General features: G+C 39.3%; 1 protein-coding gene across 8 annotated transcripts in view; it reads right to left on the bottom strand.

The window, feature by feature from the left end:
• LOC106869835 (serine/threonine-protein kinase tousled-like 2) overlaps nt 1-7423 on the bottom strand; it is a 314313-nt gene that overhangs the window by 278482 nt on the left and 28408 nt on the right. The gene's annotated exons all lie outside the window — the stretch shown is intronic.

Consider the following 7423-nt stretch of genomic DNA (forward strand, 5'->3'; position numbering starts at 1 on the left):
GGGGGGGGGGGGACAAACACAGAGACACACACATATCTATATGTATAGGACGGGCTTCTTTCAGTTTCCGTCTACCAAATCCACTCACGAGGCTTTGGTGGGCCCGAGGCTAGAGTAGAAGACACTTGCCCAAGGTGTCATACATTGGGACTGAACCCGGAACCATGTGGTTGGTAAGCAAGCTTCTTACCACAGCCACTCATGCGACTATTCTTTTTATATCTTTCAGCCTTGATGCTGCGGCCATGCTGGGGCACCGCTACTGATATATGTCTTTTTATCTTTTGTTTCGGTCATTAGACTGTGGCCATACTGGGGCGCCGCCTTCAAGAATTTTAGTCGAACGAGTCGACCCCAGTGCGTTTTTTGTTCTGCTGTTTTTAAGCTTGGTACTTATTCTATTGTGGGTTTTTTTTTTTGCCGAACCGCTAAGTTACGGCAACGTAAACATACCAGCACCGGTTGTCAAGCGGTTGGCGGAGGAAAACACACACACAAACATATATATATATACAGGATGGTCCAAAAGTAGGTTTACAGTTATCATGTAGGCACTTTAAATTTCTTTTAAAAGTTTTATTACATTTAAATTTCTCTCTTACAGTTAACTAAATTAGCATAGAATAATGGTGTCATTTTTTTTATGATTAAGATCTAAACTGTTAATATATGAATGCAAAAGAGATAGTTGAATAACTGTAAACCTACCTTTGGGCCACCCTGTATACACACACTCACATATGTACATTATGTGCATGTGTATATACACAGGTACACATACATAGATATATGTAAACACATAGAATTTAATATATATACATATGAATATATGTAAACATTCATATATATATATATACATGCACAAGCATATATACATACATGTATATATATGTGCATACACTGCACATACATGTATCACTTACTAATGAGTAAGTTCTAACATGTAGCATTTGCCAACATGAAAACAGCTTTTGACAGGGTTCCTCATTCTATGTTCTGGTGGTCATTAAGAAATCTAGACCCTTGGCATGTGAGGGACATGCAAGCCAGGTACCATGTACAGAAGTGCAGTATGCAAAATAACGGCAATACTTTTGGTAATCAATTTAATGTACAGTTAGGGAATTACCGGTGCTCAGATCCACCTGCTTTTTTCATAGCCCCAAGATTATGACAAAGGAGTTTCAGACTGGCTGTCCAAGGGAGCTCCTGCATGCTGATAACCTTGTTTTTATAGCAGAATCAGCAGATTTGGAGAAGATATTCCAAACAGAGAAGCAAAAGCTGGAATTAAAAGGCCTTAAAGTTATCCAAGCAAAACCTGAAGTTTTAAGAAGTAAAAGAGACAAGACCCAGCCAACTGGAAAATGGTAAGTATGTTATGCTTAAAAGGTACAGGTAGGAACTCCATACAATGTACCCAGCAGCAATGGATGCTTGAGAGGTACAGTGGGGTCACAAACAGATTGACAGAGTAGTTAGACTTTGTATATGCTGAGATTGCACAAAAGTAATTAGCAGTAAGAATACATGTAAAATAAATTCTCTCAAATGCTTGGAATTCCGACTAGTTTTGATAGTTTTTACTACGTAGGTGACTAAATTAATTAACAGTGATGGAGAATATATAGAAAGCATAGTCACCAGTGTGAAAATTGAGTGGGAAAAGTTCAGAGGACATGTGTATTCATAAAGGGTTTAAAAAAGAAAGGGTATGAAGGGCAGATTGTAGGATGCTACTGTATGCATGATGTAATATTGCATGATGGTGAGATGTGGTCCTTAAATGCAGAAATTCAGTTTAAAAGGCTCAGCGGGATGTGTACTGTCTGTGTAGAAGCATAAACTAACAAATAGAAAAGCTGGATATGAGAAAAATCAAATGCAGTGTGTAATGATATAATTTGCATGAAGAAGTGCCAAGCCCTTGGAGTGGTGGTAAAGATGTGAGACCCACAGAATCATAGGACGAGGTAATGAAGGCTGAATCTCACAAGGGAGATAACAAGGAATCCTTGTGACTGGTGACACAGTGGACACTTGTGTAACAAAAGATGGCACTAATTCTGACTATATATACTCCCCTCTTCTGTCACCCTCTTTCATGTGACATCTACCACTCTTACCATCACTATCTCCCTTGCTAACTATCACTCACTCTCACTCTTGCGATGAAACATCTTTATGGCCATCCCATCACCCTGCTTGTGCTGTTTCCTATTCAACATCCTACCAACAACTAACATGTAGCTGCCTCTCTCTTTCTCACACACACACACACTATTTACTTCCCTACCACAACTGTAACAAGGGATGGCATAAATGTATCCGTATCCAGTAATGCCAAATATCACACCTCTTTACCATTAGCCATTTCTTTCTCCTCTCTTCCCCCCAATATAATTTTACACTGATATTTACCACTCTTTTTTTTTTCCATCACTCATCCCTGTTCCTATCCACCACACTTTTCACAAGACATCCAACTGCTACCTCATCAAACTGTTCATACTGATTTTCCATCCAACCTAATACCAACTAACAACACCAACTGCGTAACTAACATTCTGCCTCTTCTTTCTCCACTCTCCTCTCATCCTATTACTCTTTGTCTCGTCACATTCATATTCAAACTCTCTTGTGCTCCCTCGCATGCTTGGTCATCTCTCCACTTCTACCCTCACTCCCAGTCACATTTGCTTTGGAAGGAACAGGGAGCTGTTTGAACAGAGGTGACAAAAGTCAGAGAGAACAAAATCACATCAAAGATTAAACGCCCTCTTAGGGCTGGTGCCATGGTTGAATGTACACAGTGCACTCTGTAAAGTGATTGGTATTAAAAAGGGCAACTGGCAACAGAAACCAAGTCAAAATTAAAACACAGACATAGTCAGCTGATCAATTTAGGAGGGTAGTAATGCTGAATGAAAATTCAGATGTTGATAACTCATCTAATGTATGTCAGAATGGGAAGCAGATGGATGATGATGATGATGATGATGATGGTATGTATGTATGTGAGTGTAAAGGAAAGAGAGAGAGAGAGAAACAGAGAGATTCAAGTGATGAAAAATTTCAACTAGATTATATTAGAGAAACTGGAAATGAATGCAACAGGGAGATAGTTGACAAGATCAAAGGGGTTACCTTTCTTGAGACACATAACAGAACATCTTCAAAGATCAAGGTAGTTCTTTATAGAGCAGGAAAGGGTGAAGAGTTTGGTGAGTATAGGCATTGGTTTGGGGGAGGGGGTCAGTGTTTGAAGGTAGAGGAAGAACATTGTCAGGTCTGATGGTTTGGTTGATTTGAACTGATTGGAGACAATTTGGCAGTTGGTGCATGAACCTACAAGGTAGTGGGCCTGGGTGTGTGAAAAGGGATAGATTTGGGAAAGATTTGCTAAGTATGTGCAAATGAAGGTAGGTTGCAAAGCAGGAATGGAAAATAGAGGCTTTCTCAGCAAAGATGCTGCTCACAGAACTATCATTATAGAGAACTGGATTTAAAGTTCTGCAAAGTTGGTGAATATTCTTTTGATAAGGAACTACACAGATTGGCTGAAGTTTGGGAAGTTGGAGAGTTTTAAGGCTGTACAATGTATAAATGCATCTTTTCCAGTTCAGATAGTGGTCTTGCATAAGTCGTATAGCTAAGTAAATGTCACCCAGTTTTCCGAAGTGGGTAGATTTCTCCAGACATTGCAGGCCTCACATTTTTGCCTGAACAACAAGTGAATCACTCAGAGGATTGAGTTTTTCTTGCATGACACTTTTAGCTGACATCTATCACTCTTACCAACACTCTCTCCCTTGCTAACTACCACCTCACTGTCTCTTACTATGAAACACCTTTATGGATATCCCATCACCCTGCCCATGCTGTTTTTTATTCAACATCCTACCAACAACCAACATGTAGCTGCCATTCTCTCTCTCTCTCTCTCTCTCTCACACACACACATACTGTAGACCTCATATTCTTGCAACTCTAAGTGAAGCATTTAGAGCACTGCATTTTTGCATGTCAGATGTAGAGGGAGATACCTAAAAGTATAGTTTAAGTCAACTGTCTAGATATTTCTGAAGGGTCAGCAATGAAGCACACACATTGCCAGGGAGAGTGAGCATAAAACTGACACAGCTTCAGCCAGATGAGTGACTTGGAGTGCCATAGGGTGTTCAGCGTAGGGGTGTTGTGTTGTACATGTGTCGGGAAGTTGTCATGAGGCAGTAGTTGTGAGTGTTTATTGAGCGAAAACACCTAAAGCTCCACAAGGCTCTGGCAGGGGATGGTGGCGAACCCTGCTGTACTCTTCCACCACAACTTTCATTAAACTCTTACTTCGTGTTTCTGTTGTGCCTGTAATTCAAAGGGCCAGCCTTGTCACACTCTGTCACACTCTGTGTCACGCTGAATCTCCCTGAGAACTACGTTAAAGGTACACGTGTCTGTGGAGTGCTCAGCCACTTACACATTAATTTCACAAGCAGGCTGTTCCGTTGATCGGATCAACTGGAACTCTCATCGTCGTAAGCAACGGAGTGCCAACAACAAAGTATATAAAGTACGTTAAGTAATCATTGTATTCCAATTTCCATCACTTTTTAATGATTAGCAGGTGAGCAACTATCTTTATCTTTTGTGTTTGTATCTTTTGACACAGACACAACACAGGCTACACTTTCAGGTTTTTTAGATAAAGTTTTCTGAAACAACCCATTAAGTTTACCATTAATTCCATGAAATATTCATGGGTCCCACTAGTTATTATTATTGCTGATATCCAGATATGAGAGGTGACAGGGAGACAGGAATCGGGGGTCAAATGAAGTCCATGGTTACTGTATATTGAAGAAAGAAAATTCCTCTTGTAATGTAGCAGCTCAACAAACAGAGAATGATACAATAGGTACTGGTGTCAATGTGATTAACTTCAAAGAAGTCATCCAAAATGGTTACAGTCAAACAAAACAAATGTTTACACACATCCACACATACATACATACATACATGCGTATCAAACACACACACACATTTAATTATACAATTGAACAAAAAGTATGTTCAAGGCAAAGCTGTGTGGTTAAGAAACTTGCTTTCAAACCTCATGGTTTTAGGTTCAGTCCCGGTGCATGGCACCTTGGGCAACTGTTTTCTACAATAGCAACAGACCAACCAACACCTTGCAATTGGATTTGGTAGACAAAAACTGTATGGAAGCCCATCATCATTATCAGTTAACATCCATTTTCCATGCTGGCATGGGTTGGATGGGTTGACAGGAACTAGACAAGCGAGAGAGCAGCACCTGGCTCCAAGTGTCTGCTTTAGTATGGTTTCTCTAGTTGGATGTCCTTTTTAATGCCAAACACTCTACAGAGTGTACTGGGTGCTTTTTACATGGCACCAACACAGGTGCTTTATACAAGGTGCCATTACAGGTGCTCTTTACATGGCATATGTCAAACAAATCGACTCCAGAACTTGTTCTTTGTAAGCCTGGTACTTATTCTATCGGTCTTTTGCCGAACTGCTAAGTTACAGGGACATAAACACACCAACACCGGTTGTCAAGCGATGATGAGTGGGGGGACAAACACAGACACACAAACATATAAATATATACATACGATGGGCTTCTTTCAGTTTCCGTCTACCAAATCTACTCACAAGGCTTTGGTTGGCCCAAGGCTATAGTAGAAGACACTTGCCCAAGGTGTCACGCAGCAGGACTGAACCCAGAACCATGTGGTTGGTAAGCAAACTACTTACCACACAAACATTCTACAACTAGTGTTGGTTTGTTTACATCCCCCTAACTTAGCAGTTCAACAAAAATTTCCAACAGAATAAGTACCAGACTTTAAGAAATATCTACTGGAGTCAATTTGTCAGACAAAAAACAAAAACTTTCAAGGTGGTGCTCCAGCATGGCCACAGTCCAATGACAAACAAGTATAAAAGACTGACGTAGCTTATATTTAATTTTATGTACAGTCAATGACTCACTTCCATTGTTACCCAGAATTCCACGCCTCTCCTACATCACGTTCCTACAACTTGTACCGTACGTGTCAGGAGGAAGTGTACAAATACACGATATCAGGTTTAGTTTCCACTGCACGGCGCTTTTTGCCGAACCGCTACGTTACGGGGACGTAGACAAACCAACACCGGTTGTTAAGCAGTATCCAGAACAAATATACAAAAACATACACATATAGATATTACAGTAATCCCTCGGCATATTGCGGTTTACCTATCGCGGTTTATTATTTAAGCTTCCTTTGTGTCGATTCCTTTGTGGTGTTGTTTTGCATTTACAATAAAATAAATATATACAAATTATAAAGATAAAAAATATATATATAGTTATAGTACTGTTTTCTACTTCGCGGATTTTTACCTATCGCGGGAGGGTTTTGGAACGTAACACCCGCGATAGTCGAGGGATTTACTCTGTGTGTGTGTGTATATATATATATATATATATATATATATATATATATACATACATACATATATACAACGGGCTTCCATACAGTTTCCGCCTACCAAATGCACTCACAAAGCTTTGGTCGACCCGGGGCTTATAGTAAGACTACTTGCCCAAGCTGTCGCAATAATAATAGATGAGAATATTATACTTCGTTGATAATAAAATGAAATACAAAAAACAATTTAAATGAAGCTTTTGTTTGAGAAATCACGGAATAACGACAGTTGGTGATTGACTTGGAGATGAATTACAAAAAAATGATTGTTCATTTAAGTAGTAGTAATAGTAGTGGTAGTGGTAGCAGTGGTGGTGGTGGTAGCTTTTTAACTGTAGAGAATATGGTTTTTAATAAAACGAAGCCTCTAAAAGGTCGTTCGTCCTGTTAAAAATAACAGCAAAATTTTCCTCAGATCTCAGCCTACTTTCTTTCTTTTTTTTATTTATTTATTTAAAAACAAGAATAAAAGGAGTCACGTTGGATAATGTAGTCCCAAGATATACTATCTGGAAAATATAAGTGATGGTTACTACTGGAGCGTCGTTAATCATGTCTGTTCGAACAGTGCTGACCTGGGGTTAAACAACAAAGAAACGAAATGTAGCCATACAGCATTATCTAAAAAGAAAAAGTGTGTGTGTCTGTACATGTGTGTGTGTGTATGTACGCGCGTGTGTGTATGTACGCGCGTGCGTGCATATAAAGGTGAGCAGCAGAAGAAAGTGAGAAAGTATGCAATAAGGACAGAAAATTGAATATCTGTACAGATACGTGCCGGGTGAACAGATACACACACACTCGTGTATATATATATATATATATATATAATTTATATAAGGGCATTACTATATAATAATGCCTCACGCTTAGAGGGACTAAATAAGTCAAAACTACTGTAACCTTTTGGTAGTTTTGACTTATTT

The sequence above is a fragment of the Octopus bimaculoides genome, chromosome 9, assembly GCF_001194135.2.
Source record: "Octopus bimaculoides isolate UCB-OBI-ISO-001 chromosome 9, ASM119413v2, whole genome shotgun sequence".
In the NCBI taxonomy this organism is placed as follows: domain Eukaryota; kingdom Metazoa; phylum Mollusca; class Cephalopoda; order Octopoda; family Octopodidae; genus Octopus; species Octopus bimaculoides.